The following is a 16,742-nucleotide window of genomic DNA, read 5'->3' as shown; positions in this document are numbered from 1 at the left end:
ATGGACAATGTAGGTAGGCATTGATAATTCTATATTGGGTCTATATGCATAACACAATTATTTAGCTTCACATCCATGAGGACCAACTAATAATGTGAAAACTGAGAACACATGGGAAAAAGCGAAGCTGACACAGATGTCCTGGACTTCTTGTAAGATGGAATGGAAAGGAGGTCACCTGACCCTATAATTAAAACAAGGGCAGGCCCAATATTTGTCTTTCTGATTGCTGTGCAAACTAATCTACCAGAAATGAATGCTTTTTAGACCTCTCTACAGTAACTCTAAATTAATTAATGTCCATGCTCAACAAAGATGCTTGAACAATCTGATAGAAATGACATACCAAATGAATATCTAGCATATTGCTTTAGGGAAATTGTATCAAGCTCAGTCATCTCCAACTGGTATAGAGGGTCACGATATAGTAGCTATGGCAAAGACAGGTTGTTCATCTAAAATACTGGCCTATCTCCTCCTAGGGTTTATTCTTGTGGAGCGCCTGAAGCATAATTCAAGTGAAAGTCCAACAGTATTAGTTTTGTGTCCAGCCAGAGAATTGGCAACATAAATTCAAGATGAAGCAATCAAGTTTGGTAGATCTTGAAGAATATCTTCTACTGCGTGTTGCTCTGTATTTTCTGATATAGGAAACATGCCCGCTCATATACGTGAAGAACATTAGAATTGCATACACAACTATTGAAAGGGAATAAAAAAATTAAATAAAACCCAGATCACCTTGGTCCAATAGTGGTTACAAAAGAGAATCATGGAAATCACCGGACCGCATCTGAAAGAAAAAGAAGGGTGCATTAATATAGTTCAATTTCAAGGATAGATTACTCCAAAGATTTTATAAATAAAATTAAGACTTTTTCTAGATGACAGTAATCGAAAACTAAAGAGAATCCCCAACTAAAATTAGTTGCAAGCTGGTAGCATGGAGAAGGTATCCCTTTCATTAACTCTACGATATTAGCAAGGCAAAACTAATATCCAAAACAAGTTAGTTGGTCGAAGCTGTAGCACAAAATTTAGGACAAATAAACATCCTCATAATTTCCAACATTTGAGTGGTCTGCAACTTGGCTAAATCGGATTGAACAAACATTGAGCGTGCTTGTTATCTCTTTGCTTGCGACAAGAAAGAGGGACAAAGGGGCAGCAGAACCAAACCTCAGAGAAACTCATCGTGGTGGCCTAACCCTCGTTCCAATAGTCATCTCCATCAACAAATCGCCCGTCCCCGGCGTCGGCGAGGGAAGGAGAGAGGAACAAAGGAGGCAACACACCCTCACCTAGGGCTGGTCGTGACTGAGGCCTCTCACACCGGGACGGCCACATCCGTGCCGTCGCACTAGGGCTTGCTCGTGTCGAGAGGGGAGGAGCAGCAGCGATGGCACTGGGGCCACGCCGCCAGGGCGGCCAGCGTTGCGTGCGCTTGGACGGTTGTGCTGCTGGGGCCGGTCGTTGTTTGTGCCGCCGCGCTAGGGCTTGGTCGTGTCGGGAGGGGCGGAGCAGCAGCTATGGCACTGGGGTCGCTTCGCCGGGTTGCCGGCGTCGCACGCGCCTGGGGCGGCCGTGCTGCTAGGGCCGGTCGCCAGCCAATGTGGCCCGGTGCGGAGGGAGCAGGACGAGTCGTCGTTGGGAGAGGAAGAAGCGGTGGAGACGAGGAGGCAACTAGAGAAGTGGAAGAGAGGAGGAAGATATTTTTGTGTCGAGCCCATGGGAAGTGAAAGAAGGTGGTTGCTATATATACAATGGGTATTTGTAGGGGCGGCTGGTGATTCAACCGTCCCTGCAAATAGACATAGTAGGGGCGGCTCTACATACCAGTCGCCCCTACAAATCGACGTATTTGTAGGGGCGGCTCGTATTACCAGCCACCCCTACTGTGCCATTTGTAGGGGCGGCTGCTGTGCTGAAGCCCGAACACACTACTGTAGGGGCTGCTTCAATGCCAGCCACCCTTAAAAAAAGTCCCGTTACTATAAGCTATTTTTCACATAGTGCAAACCACTGTTCAGTTTCCAATTTCCATCCCCTCCCACAGTCCCACTTCTCATATATGATCTGCTCGTACACGTGCCAACGTCGAGGAGAACGTGCATGATCAGCGGCAGCAGGCAGCAGAAGTGTGGTTGGACCAATTTTAGCAGGGGCAGAATGGTCATTCTTAAACCCCCTCACTCTCAATGCACTAGAAAATCATTATTTTATTAGTTAGTTAGGGTGTGTAACAGCAAATTATCTTACTTGAAAGGTGCCTACTGCAAAAGATAAGTACTCCCTCTATTTCAAACTGTAAGTTGTTATTTTATTTTTTTAATATATAAATTTTACTAGTGTATATCAAGATGTGTATAAAAACTATACGTCTAGAAAAACTAGAATGACTTATAATTTAAAATGGAAGGATTAGTGTTTACTACAAAACCTGTGGCCTATTTATGTTTTTTCCTAGATATACAAGCATTTATGGCCTTTTGTATCCTACAATGTAATTTGAGAATATTAAACATGTGGCTTTAACAAGAGAAAAACACAAGAATAATATCAAATATATATGACTAAAAGAATACCCGCCGGGTGCTGCAGGATTTTCTTAAAAAATAGTTTGGTCTATACAACAGCATTACTATATGTACCCTGGATGTTATGTGTATATATATGAACTTGACTTGCATGCTATCTTATTGTATCGGATCCGGTAAAAATCGGTAAAGTAATAGAAGAAAAGCCAATTAAATATTAGATCACATTATAGAAGGATAGAATAATGAAACAAATAACATATGTAGATAACTTGTACGTTGATAGATTAAAGATTAAAGTATTGTACATAATAGAGATGATGTGGACAATATTTGTAATTAATAGGAGAAGACATAGTTTGCACGAAAGGATTGCAAGTTAGTGGGGCACTTAGTGGAAAATGATGTAGAGACACCTTGCACGAAGAGATTGAACTTCTAGTGAGATTTAGATTTATAAGAGTATATATATATATATATATATATATATATATATATATATATATATATATATAAGGTTTTTTTTGTACAGTGTCTTTCTTTCAATTAAAAATGATTTGCAAAAATAAAACCTTAAATCTTCTTGTAGCTCACGGCTTTGTAAAAAATGATTTTTAGCAACAGGTCGAATTTTTTATAGGGGCGGCTGGTGATGGAGCTGCCCCTACAGTGATGTGCTCGGGTGCCCAGACACCAGCCGCCCCTACAAATGGGGTCTGATTTGTAGGGGCGGCTCAATCACCAGCCGCCCCTAGAGTTGCTATTTGTAGGGACGGCTGGTGATTGAGCCACCCCTACAAATGCCCCTGTATATATAGCTCTGATTTGTAGGGACGACCCAATCACCAGTCACCCCTACAAATGACCCACATATAATACAGCTGCAACACCTTCTTTCTCCTCGGGTCACTCACTTCAACCCGTGAAAGAAAGGTGGGGAGGTCTTGGGCACCTCCCAAAAATTGCTCTACTAAGGGGGAAGGTTTTGGTCTCAAATCCTTTGGTGGAGAGGTTGTAGAAGGTAAGAAAATGCTATTCCACACTTTTTTTTGAAGTTTTAATGGTTGGTCAGTGAGTAATTAGAGTTTTATTTTTCTCTCTCTTCTATAGTGCTTGAGCTACTTATGAAGCAAATTAGACTCAAGTTTTAAATGTACTAGGGTAAATTAGGGAGGGAAACAAGATCATACTCTTATTTGGTCCATATTTCTTGATTTTAGTGAACAATTAGTTAGTTTTATGGATGTTTCATGTGCATGTGGATCTAGATCTAGGGTTTGGTTTTTTTATTAATTTTGTTTTTGTAAATTTATGTTTGATGAAATTGGACTAGGGTTTGTATGAAAGATATTGGGTAAAGTATAATTGTTGCTAATTGTTGTTTTTGAAATTGTTTATTGTAATCAATAAATATATATTTTAATTATTTATAGATAAATGGGGCATTAATTATTTTTTCTCTACCATGGTGTGTTTGTATGCTTCATGTAATTATATTAGATTTATATTCATATATATCTGAAGTATATACAATTATTCTCAAGTAATTATTAATTTGATTTATTTTTATATATATATGAATAAGTAGTCCTTTAATGTTTGTTTTGTTGTTGTTGTAAAAGATGGGGTACATGAACTCTTGGATGTATGGTTCGTTAAGGTTCAAGGCAGGTTTCCGTGAAGAGGTGGATAAATTTATTGAAGCCGTAAAGAAGCATGCAACGACATTGAAAGAGAATAATGATACAATTATTTGCCCTTGTAAAGATTGCAAGAACCGTATGACATGGATAGATGTGACTATCATCAGATCACATTTGATTATGCGAGGATTTGTTGAGGACTACACAGTGTGGATTCATCATGGTGAAACAGTTATTGTTAATGACGAGGATGAGTAGGAATACGATGACGAAACCATAGAATCCTTGTCCCAATATTCAACAGAGCTTGATGCATGAATGAATTTCAAGTTTGGCAATAAACAAGGTGGTGATGCTGGTGGTTGGGATGGTAACGATGAAGGTGGTGCTAATACTGATGGTAGAGCATGTGTCAGGGATGAAGACGATTTGGAGGACATGATTCGAGCCCTTGGACCAGATATTTTACTAAATAGCCCGAAAGATCTAGAAAATTTGGAAAGGGTGACAAAAGCATCGAAGGAGACTATGTATGGTGTTGAAAAGGGATATCCGACACATTGGACATTGCTATGTTTTGTGCTTGAGCTGTTCATCCTGAAGGCTAAGTACGACTGGTCAGACTGTAGTTTCAATGATCTATTGCATCTCCTATCATGGGTGCTGCCACAACCAAACTCAGTTCCTGCCAACACATACCAAGCAAAGAAGGTCATAAGTCCATTGATAATGTGGGTTGAAAAATCCATGCATGCCCCAACCACTGTATACTTTTTCATGGCAAAACGTTCAAGTCACTGGATAAATGTCCCCGATGTGGGGCCAGCCGGTATAAGAACAATGACCTTTATGGTGGGGACGAACCCTCCACCAGGAAAAAGAGGAATAAGAAGGGTACAAAAAAGGTGGCATAAGAATCTTAGCCCCCAGAGGACACTCCATTAGGCAACGATGCAAAGCAGAGAAGAATTTCTGCCTTGGTAATGTGGTACCTGCCAGTGATCGACCACTTGAGATGTATCTTTCTAAACCCTAAAGAAGCCACACTCATGACATGGTGGGATGATGAGCGCAAGGTGGATGATGGTAAGATTGCACACCTAGCTGATTATAGTTAGTGGCAAAGGTTTGATGAGAAGCACAAAGAATTCAGCGATGACCCAAAGAATGTACGATTTGGCTTGAGCACCGATGGAATGAATCCCTTCAATGAGAGGATGAGCGACCACAGCACATGGCTAGTGATCTTGACCATGTACAACATCCCAACATGGTTGTGTCAGAAGAGAAAGTACCTTCTCCTCACTATTCTTATTTCTGGCCCTAAACAACCAGGCATTAATATAGACGTGTTCCTCGAGCCTTTGATGCAAGAAATGGAGAGGCTATGGAGGCATGGGGAGCAGATGTATGATGCGTTCTAAAAGGAGGACTTCATATGTAGAGCAATAATATTTGTTACTACCAATGATTATCCCACGCTGTTTGCTTTGTCTAGACAGATCAAAGGAAAGACGGGATGCTTGGTTTGCTTGGATGGTACTACATGGGTGTACCTGTATGCATTCAAGAAGATAGTTTATCTAAGGAACCGATGCTTCTTAAAGACAAGTCACAAGTACCACAGTAAATTGTTCTTTAGATTTTATGACAACGCCCCGAAGATTGAACCCCCTCCGGAGAGACGTCATAACAGAGAACACATGTATAGAATGATGAAAAACATACGCATCGTCTATGGAAAGAAGAATCCAAATGGGATGAACAGAGATAGAAGCACACCTCCTGTCGAAGGCGTACCTTTCAAGAAATAATCAATATTCTTTTAGTATCTGCCTTATTGGCCAGACTTGAAGGTCCCCCATGCCATTGATGCTATGCACATGCAGAAGAATGTCTTTAAGAGTCTCATTGCTACCTTGATGGACACAGGCAAGTCAAAGGATGGTCTAAAAGCACGGAAAGACATGGTGCAGCTAAACGTGATTCCATAGCTTCACCTGGTACCTGAGGCTAATGGAAAATACACTCTGCCCGCGGCGTGCTTCAATCTAACACTAGACGAGAAGAGAGCTATATGCACCTTCCTGAGGGGGATCAAAGTCCCGACTGGGTTTTCAGCAAATATAAAGAAGCTAGTGTCGATGAAGGACTTGTCAATAACACACTACAAGGCTCACGATTGCCATGTGATGCTGATAGTGTTTCTACCTATTGCAATCAGGGCTATAAAGCTAGAGTTCTTAAAAATGGCCATCACCCGCATATGCTACTTCTTTTCAAAGATCTCATAGAAGACGATTGGCAAGCAAGAGCTGAGTGACCTACATAAATTTGTGGCAGAGACACAAAACCAACTGGAGATGTGTTTACCTCCTACTTTTTTATATAATGCCACATCTCATGATTCACATGGTTCATCAGATACAGGCGCTGGGCCCTTGCTACTTATATGAAATATGGTCCTACGAGTGGTTCATGTCGATTCTAAGTCGATACGTGCATAATCGAGGATACCCAGAGGGCTCCATGATAGAGAGTTACAGTATTGAAGAAGTCATCGAGTGTTGTCAAGAGTACCTAAAAGTACAGAAAGGGATTGGTAAACCCGATTCTCATCACAAGGGTATGCTAGCTGGGAAGGGCACCAGTGGTAGAAAAGTGTTCATCGACTATGATTACAAAGAGGTGAGTCAGGCGCATTACAGTGTCTTGCAGAGTACACAACTGATGCAACCGTACATTGATGAACACTTGGCTATCATTATGGCGGAGAGAAATGGATGTTTGGATGATTGGGTCATGAAACAACATAAGCAATGACTAACTACATGGTTGAAGGACCAAAATATACCGCCTGGAGAAACCATAAACTCTATTACCATCAGTAGGTTGGTAGAGGGGCCATCGAGACAAGTGATATCTTGGAATGCTTATGACATCAATGGGTATACGTACTATACCCACGCAAAGGATAATAAATATGTGAACCAAAACAACGGCATTCAAATAGAGGCTCTCGATGGATTGGGGTGAAAGATCCAATACTTTGGTATCATTGAAGAGATATGGGAACTTAACTATAGAAGAGATATAACAGTGGCCCTATTTCGATGCTACTGGATCAAACAACACCAACTGAATGAGATTGGATTGAGAGTACTGGACCTCGAGAATCTAGGCTACCAAGATGACCCTTGGGTGCTAGCTTCACGTGTCGCACAAGTTTTCTATATGTTTGACCCACAAAGTAACCTCCCCCCAAAGAAGACAAAGCACGTGGTTACCTCCAGGAAACAACACATTATTAGAGTTGATGGCGTGGACGATGTTGAAGCTTACAATAACTACGATGAGATGCCGCTATTCATAGACTTTCCTAAGAAGATTAGTGTTGTGGAAAAGAACCTCCCCAAAGACATAATGCCATGGGAACAGAAAGGTGTCGAGGGAAAAGTTGTTTACAGCGGGCTAGCTAGTTGTTGAACGTAGAATGTTTGTGTAAGTGTGTGTTTGTAAGACTTCATTTATGCATGCGTGTGAGACTATATATTTATGTACGTGTGTAAGACTACATATTTTTGTACGTGTGTAAGATTACATATTTTTGCATGCGTGTTTGTAAGATGATTTTTTTTCTAAAATTTTCTAAAATCTTGCCCTATCAAGTTAGTGTGTTGATTTGGGCATTCTTTTCATTTGGCAAAGTTTGAGCACTTTAAATTTTCAAATTTAAAAAAAATGACAAGTTCGAACGAGATTTCCAACCATTAAATGATTTCAGTTAAAAAAGTGATGAATACCAAAGTTGTATAACTCATCAAGTTCTACAACTTTTATTTTGATCATTTCTTCATCTGACAAAGTGATAGTAAACATTGTTCATAAATCAACATGTTTCTCGTATAGTTCAAGAAACTATGAGTCATACGTGAATTTATGAACAATGTTTACTAATACTTTATCACATGAAGAAGTGACCAAAATAAAAGTTGTAGGTAGTGATGAGTTCAACAACTTTTATGTTCATGACTTTTATTGTTGAAATCATTTAAGATTTCAAAATCTTGTTTGAAGTTGTCATTTATTGAAATTCAAAATTTCAACTATTCAAATTTAGTCAATGAAAATATGATCAAAATAAAAGTTGTACATATTGATGAGTTCTACAACTTTGGTATTTATGAATTTTTCATCTAAAATCATTTACTCTTTCAAAATATTGTTTAAAGTTGCAATTGTTTGAATTTGAAAATTTGAATCATTAAAACAAAGTCACATGATAAGATGACCAAAATAAAAGTTGTACATGTTGATGAGTTATACAACTTTTATGTTTACAACATTTTTATTTTATTTCATTTAATGTCATAAAATTGTAATCGAAGTTTTAAAATTTAAATTTTAAATTTTTGTTTTTTTATTTTCTATATTGTTTTGACTACAATTGTTTATATATATATTTCTTCATATATAGAATAATACAAAATATTATATTTGTGCATATACACAATTTTTTTATATTACTTTGTGTTTTTATGATATAAAACTATAAAATTTATAATTTAAAAAAATAGAAAATATTTGTAGGGGCGGTTGGATCAGGAACCGCCCCTACAAATGAATTTTTAGGGGCGGCTGGATCAGAAACCGACCCTACAAATGCATTTGAAGGGGCGGCTGGATCAGGAACCGCCCCTACAAATAGTCCCAAGTATAAATACAAGGGCGCACGGGAGTCAACCTGTTGGGCGCTGTTTTCTTCCTCCGACGCCGTCAGGCTGCCCCGTCGACGTCGCCTCCTAGCCAGACCTGTCCCGACGCCGGCCCGTGCCCCCTTCCTATACCCGCGTGCCCCATCTCTGCACCCATGTGCCCCCTCCTCGCACCCGCGTGCCTGCTCCTCCCCACCCTAGGGTTTCCGACCGGCCGACGGCGCTAGTTTCCGACCTTGAGGTGCCACGGCGCACCCGCGCGCCCTATCTCCGCACCCGCGCACCCCCTCCCCACACCCGCGCGCCCCCTCCCTGCACCCGCACGCCTACTCCTCGCCCTAGGGTTTCCAACAGCGGCGGCCTCTGAGCACCTCCACCGGCGGGTGGCCTCCGCGCACCTCCACCGGCGGGCGGCCTCCGAGCTAGGGTTTCCGAGCTTGAGTTGCCGCAGCACACCCGGCCGCCGACGCACCCGCGCGCCCCATCTCCACACCCGCATGCCCCCTCCAACAACTGGGCGAACCACGCCCCACTTCGCCACCTCTTCACCAGCGACGATCACCCACCAGGTATGCCTGCTCCCTTCTCTCCCCTTCCTTCTTCATTGTTTGGCTTGCCTGATCACAAATCATTGCTATGATCTGCACCAGTTTATGTATTCATGCTGATTTAGTGCTACTTTTGATTGGGTCATAGCATACCTCATCCTTTGGCCATCAATTTGTATTGGAATCTAGAAATTTCATGGGCCTGCTGTAGGATTTCTAATGTTGCCTACTTGTGTTGATTGCCACTATTACACTTGCTTCTATGAGATCTTCAACTGCCTCTCTTACACTTGCTTTGCTATGAGATGTATGCAACCAACTTTGTGTGCAAATTAAGGCTTCAACTGTGCTAATTGATAAGTTGCACCGATGTGGGTCAATAATCCTCCCACCCATGCTAAAAACCGACTCCGAAGGCACTGTAGAAGTAGGCACAACAAGCACATCTTTTGCTAGAAGAGATGATATAGGGTACTTTCCAATAATTTAATATGTTAAAATCTTTATTTCTCTTCACAAATAGGTTGACTATATGGGCACAACACCTACATGAACGGGATTTGTTATTTAACACAACCCTCTTACAGTCTTTACATACTCCCTTCAAATATAGAATCAACCAATCATTGGAGCTCGCATTGCCAACTGTGATTGTGAATAAATGATTGATACCTCACTCCAGCAAACATTCTTCAACTCTTTTTCTAGGGGTTACTCCTTTATGATCATCTAGAACTGTCATTTTTGCAACCTCCATTCATCATCAATCTAATGTGAAGTGATGCACATATAATTTAAATTTTGATTTGATGTCCAAGTATTTGTTAGACAGATTCTTTGATTTGCCAAAACCTTCTTCAACTTGGGTTTTTTTCTTCAATATATCACTACCAACAGTCCCTTGGTACTATGACTCTAGAAGGTGGTTGAAACCGGGGCTATAGCATTTTGGAATATCTCTTGAAACTATTCTAAAAGGCATCTCATCAATTATAACCATATCAGCAAGCGCTTTGCATCAAGCGTCAATGCTGAAAGGTTGCTTCGGTGTTCCTTTGTTGTTCTTTTGTATGTCGTGACCTTTGAGTGGGATCTTCAGGGCACAAGTTCCCCAAATGGTACCATGAGGTTCTTGTTCCATAAGTTGACTAGTCACAAGAACAAATCTGCCCTAAGTGATTGCATCTTTCAATTGGATCCTGACCCCTTAATCCTATAGTGAAATATTTCCAAACAACTTATTTCTTTAAACAAAATCTTTTGTGTCTCTTCTGAACTGAAGAGAGCAGAGTAGGAGAGCTAGCTGACTAAACATCCAACTATAGTAATGATATATACATTTTGATACATGAATAACTAAGAAATATGAGTTCCTCTCAACTTAAGTAAGCAATGATAAATATGAAAGTGGAAAAACGAAAACACATGTTCTATATTTTATGCATTAACAACTGAAGTAAATCTCTTTCGCTTCTTTGGTTCATTTGCTTCACTTGTTTGGTTCATTTGCTGCTAGTAATGATTTCTACATAGCCATCAACCTATTCAATCTATGACTGCAATCTTCTACAGGCACTAAGTTAAATGCAGCACGTACATCCAGGTATAGCCCCACCCATTTTACATAATGGGATTGTCCAAAACATTGTCTTACATGTGAATTATGCACTAAATTTACTTATCAAATGGATGGGGCTAGCCCTATCATAGTTGCCCCTCTCGGTTTTCAGTTCAGATATTTACATTTGTGCAATCTGCTAGTACTGTGTTACTTGTGTGTGATTGCAATTTCATGGGTGGATTAAATTGCTTGATGATACAATGCGGTGTAGCGAGACAATGTGACAGTCAAGGGTTTTAGAGTGTTGATTATTTTCAGCATTGTCTTATTACTTGCCTAGTATTTTTATCTCTACTATTGAACTAATTACTTGCTGATCAGTTAGTTAAACCTATGAGCATATAACCTGTGTTACTGCAATAAAAAAACATGTGTTACTTTTAATATCTGTGTACTGTTCTAAAACTTCAGTAACCTAGTACTCGATTATATTGCTGTCTTTCTAGGCATTTAATCTTTGATCTAAAAACCCTATAATTTGCTAAGGAGGATTGTCACGTTTGTCTAGGATCTGAGATCACCAACAAGCATTGGAAAGCTGCCTCGTGCAGCAACCTGCTGATTTGAGAGCAAATATAAATAAACAAATATGTTTATGTTGTTTATCTGCCTCCTTCATCTACATGCCATTTTTAATGTTGATATGAGCCTGAGTAGCTGTATTTATTCTATACAAGCTTTCGAATACCTCCTGTGTATTTATATCATATTTTTATATGGCCTTTCTCTGAGTAATATGCTTGTTATATTCGGAATTAGATTATTTTTGTGTGTCAAGGTTACCAACTTACCATGAACAGTTTTGTTGCTGGCTGCTGGTTGGCTGCTTGTCTCTCTTTGGCTGCTGGCTGCTACTCCTCCTCCTACTACTCTCTTTGTCTCTCTTTGGCTGCTACTACTACTTGCTATTCCTATTACTACTCTCTCTACTTACTACTAGTGCTACTTATTATCTTCTGTCTTCTATCAACTCTTACTACTAGTGGCTGCTGGTTGGTCTCCTACAACTTCTATTACTACTACTTGCTACTCCTACTACTATTCTACTACTATACTGTCCTCCTGCTCTTCTCCTACTACTCTACCACTCCTCTTCTACTACTACTCTCCTCTACTCTACTCCACTCTACTCCTCTTCTCTCCTAAGCAGCTGTTGCTTTTTTTGCTACTTCTACTACTACTCTCCTCTACTCCACTCTACTCCTCCCCTCTCCTCTATTTTTGCCACCTTTCCTATCCTCTATGTTTGGGAAGCAGCAGCTGTTTTTTTACACATTTTCCTCTCTATGTTTGTTAAGCAGCTGTTGCTTTTTTTGCCAAATCTCCCATCTCCTCTCTTCTCCTTTGTTTTGCCGATGATGAAATTGTCCAAGTCCATACATTATATGAAATATGAGCTGATGATCAAGAACTTGTGAGGAACTTGGCATTATTAGCAGCCGCCCCTACATTACCTTCTCATCTCTTCTCTGTTATGATGCCTTGATGCTCCAAGTTCATGATCAAATGATGATTGACATGTTTCTGAGGCCTCTACTACTGCTACTACTCGTTTTTTGATATATTATTGTTTTATAGGACTACTTTGGTTTATAGACCTTTTTTTATTTCTTATACCTTCTCGCGTACCTAAAGCACACTTTCTTGCATATATTAGAACAAAGCACGTTGGTCGCGGGGTGTTCGGCAACGCGAACGCGGTTCGAAACGTTGATCGTGGGGCGTTCGGCAACACGAACGCGGTTTGGAACGTTGGTCGCGGGACGTTCGGCAACGCGATTTTGAATTGTAAATTTGAATTTTTTTAGCGGAAAAACGTACTGTAGGGGCGGTTCTAGATTGAACCGCCCCTACAAACAGGTATTTGTAGGGGCGGCTGGTACTACAGCCGCCTCAACAAATCGATTTGTAGGGACGGCCTAGGAACCGCCCCTACAAATGCATGATTTGTAGAGACGGTTCGGTAGGGGCGGCTGGCCAAACCGTCCCTATAAAGGCTTACCAGCCGCCCCTAGAAATACTTTTTGTAGTAGTGTGCCAATTTGACTAATTGGTGGAGAACCTCTTAGAAGGTATATGCTTTCACAGCAAGGCATCTCCTTGTTAATTACGCTAATGAGAGGGCCCTTGTGATTTTGAGCTCGAATAAATTAAAAAAATATGATGTGCTCTACTTTCAAAATCTTTGATAGTTGAGGCTAGCTTGTTTTATTGGACTAGATGATACCCCGTGCGTTGCCACGGAAATTCTGTTAGAACTTAGAAAATATAGAGCTATAGAAAATCATGTTATAATATAGTTGCAACAATCTTGCTAAACTGGTAAGTTAACAAAAGTTTAACTATTTAAAGAATGTCCGAAGGAGAAACTAATTAGAACAGTATCATCAATGTATAGACTATAGTTGCACTTATGCCAAAACTACTAACAATCAGTAAGCTTCATCTGAATTCTGAAGATGAGCATTTAGGCATCGAATCTCGTCACCAGTGATTTTTTTTTGGCCCCAGGACCTCATGTCCTGCATGCGCCGTAGCCACGCTCCAGGCACCAGCATAACCACGGCCTCCATGGCACTTCCGCACATGCACCATGTACACCGCCTCCTCCTCTAGCCCACCATGTATGCACCTCCACCATGGCCTGCAGAGCTGTCACAACGATGAATCGATGGTGCCAATCGTACGCAGGGTGCACCCGCGCCATGCGAATTGCGGCCAATGCACGTGTGGAGGAAGTGTTCAAGCCTTCATGGAACAAAGAGCGGATGATGTCGAGGCCGACGGACGCCGGCCGGCGCTGTGCGTGCCGGCGTGTGTCCAAACCGCTGGCATCGGCGTGAGAGTTGTCGCGTGGCATGATACCCGCCTGCGTCATCTCTTCCTTTGGCCTTGGCGTCGACGTGCGGCTGTGGCTGCTGCCGTTCCGTCTGCTCGTAACGCAGCCCTCCGGCCAGCAGCGCGTACGTCTGCCTCTGCCTCGTGTGGTGTCCGGTGCTAGTATGATCTTCACCAATTGGCCCAATAGTTAATTGGGCTCTTGGATTCATGTCTTGAGTGGGCGCCCAACCGCCCACGCGCGACGTAGGCGTGATGGCAGGTCGGCCAGTGCGGCCTGCCCAAGCCGACCTAGCGGTTATGCAAAAAGGGCCCTGCGTTTACCTTAGACTAACTCGAGGTAAACAACACTATGTGCTACTATTCATATGAGTCACAGTTTTCACACCTAGCCCCCCGAAAAAGCTTTTATTTACACTTCTACGCCCTCACCTCCTCTAGAACAGAGTACGCGGTGGGGGAGCCATCACCGGTGGGTCTCCGGCTAGGGCGGCCACAACGGTGACGCTGGCGATGCACGGAGCACGACCGCGCTCGGCCACGCTAGTGGGGGTCGAATCACGTCCCGGGGCGGCGCGTGGAGGCAGAGCCCACGATGGGCATCAGCAGCAGGTGCGGCCCAGCGCAGACGATGGTGGGGGCAGCGGTTGTCGCCGACGATGAGAGAGGATGCGGGGGCATGGGCCAGCCTCTCTGAAGCCGCGGTTCGGCCTCGCTACTCCGGAGGTGGCGCACGGTGGCCCGACTCGCGCGACGCGGCATCGGCGATTGGCAGCTGAGAGAGAGACAGAGCAGATGGAGGTAGGGAAGAACAGGCGCGAGGGGGAGAGCGAGGAGCTGTGTGCAGGCTCATCACCTACTTCTTAAGCACGACGTGGGGGCAGGGCAGCATGGCACAGCGTGGCCGGTAGAGGCGTGCCTGTGCGCACAGGAAAGGAAGTGGACATGGCGTGGGCAGGAGCAGAGCCATGTGCTCTCCTTCTGACGCCCCTGCGCAGTGGACCTGTTCAAGTTGTGGGCTCCGCTCCTTTAACAAAAGATCTTCTCCACTGTTAGATTTCCAACTTTGATTAGGGGACCAAAACCTTTAAGGCAGTGGATTAGCGGTTAATTAGGGGTGAGTTAGTCATGTCAGTTGAAACACTAAACACTAGTAACTCTCTAAGTCGCCCACGGTCAGAACTTCTAACACGGGGAAGTTAGAAGTTTTAATAGGGGCAGAAATTCTGACAAGGATCATGCATTTGGATTGTAGCAAGGAATGATTGAATTATCTGGAAGGCTGTCGGCGAATGGTAGGGGCAGAATGGTCATTCTTAAACCCCTCACTCTCAATGCACTAGAAAATCATTATTTTATTAGTTAGTTAGGGTGTGTAACAGCAAATTATCTTACTTGAAAGGTGCCTACTGCAAAAGATAAGTACTCCCTCCATTTCAAACTGTAAGTTGTTTTTTATTTTTTTAATATATAAATTTTACTAGTGTATATCAAGATGTATAGTAAAAGCTATATGTCTAGAAAAACTAGAATGACTTATAATTTAAAATGGAAGTAGTAGTGTTTACTACAAAACCTGTGGCCTATTTATGTTTTTTTCCTAGATATACAAGCATTTATGGCCTTTTGTATCCTACAATGTAATTTGAGAATATTAAACATGTGGCTTTACCAAGAGAAAAACACAAGAATAATATCAAATATATATAACCAAAAGAATACCCACCGGGTGCCGCAGGATTTTCTTAAAAAATAGTTTGGTCTATATAATAGCATTACTATATGTACCCTGGATGTTATGTGTATATATATGAACTTGACTTGCATGCTATCTTATTGTATCGGATCCTATAAAAATTGGTAAAGTAATAGAAGAAAAGCTAATTAAATATTAGATCACATTATAGAAGGATAGAATAATGAAACAAATAGCATATGTAGATGACTTGTACGTTGATAGATTAAAGATTAAAGTATTGTACATAATAGAGATGATGTGGACAATATTTGTAATGAATAGGAGAAGATTTGGATAGTTTGCACGAAAGGATTGCAAGTTAGTGGGGCACTTAGTGGAAAATGATGTAGAGATACCTTGCACGAAAAGATTGAACTTCTAGTGAGATTTAGATTTATAAGTATATATATAAGGTTTTTCTTGTACAGTGTCTCTCTTTCAATTAAAAATGATTTGCAAAAATAAAACCTTAAATCTTCTTGTAGCTCACGGCTTTGCCAATTTGACTAATTGGTGTAGAGCCTCTTAGAAGGTTTATGCTTTCACAGCGAGGCATCTCCTTGTTAATTACGCTAATGAGAGGGCCCTTGTGATTTTGAGCTCGAAAAAAATAAAAAATATGATGTGTTCTACTTTTAAAATCTTTGATAGTTGAGGCTAGCTTGTTTTATTGAACTAGATGATACCCCGTGCGTTGCCACGGAAATTCTGTTAGAACTTAGAAAATATAGAGCTATAGAAAATCATGTTATAATATAGTTGCAACAATCTTGCTAAACTGGTAAGTTAACAAAAGTTTAACTATTTAAAGAATGTCTGAAGGAGAAAATAATTAGAACAGTATCATCAATGTATAGACTATAGTTGCACTTATGCCAAAACTACTAACAATCAGTAAGCTTCATCTGAATTCTGAAGATGAGCATTTAGGCATCGAATCTCGTCACCAGTGATTTTTTTTTTTTGGCCCCAGGACCTCATGTCCTGCATGCGCCGTAGCCACGCTCCAGGCACCAGCATAACCACGGCCTCCATGGCACTTCCGCACATGCACCATGTACACCGCCTCGTCCTCTAGCCCACCATGTATGCACCTCCACCA

Source organism: Miscanthus floridulus, chromosome 8, assembly GCF_019320115.1.
Source record: "Miscanthus floridulus cultivar M001 chromosome 8, ASM1932011v1, whole genome shotgun sequence".
In the NCBI taxonomy this organism is placed as follows: Eukaryota; Viridiplantae; Streptophyta; class Magnoliopsida; order Poales; family Poaceae; genus Miscanthus; species Miscanthus floridulus.
The sequence above is the reverse complement of the archived record's forward strand: the minus strand, read 5'-3'. Positions refer to the sequence as shown.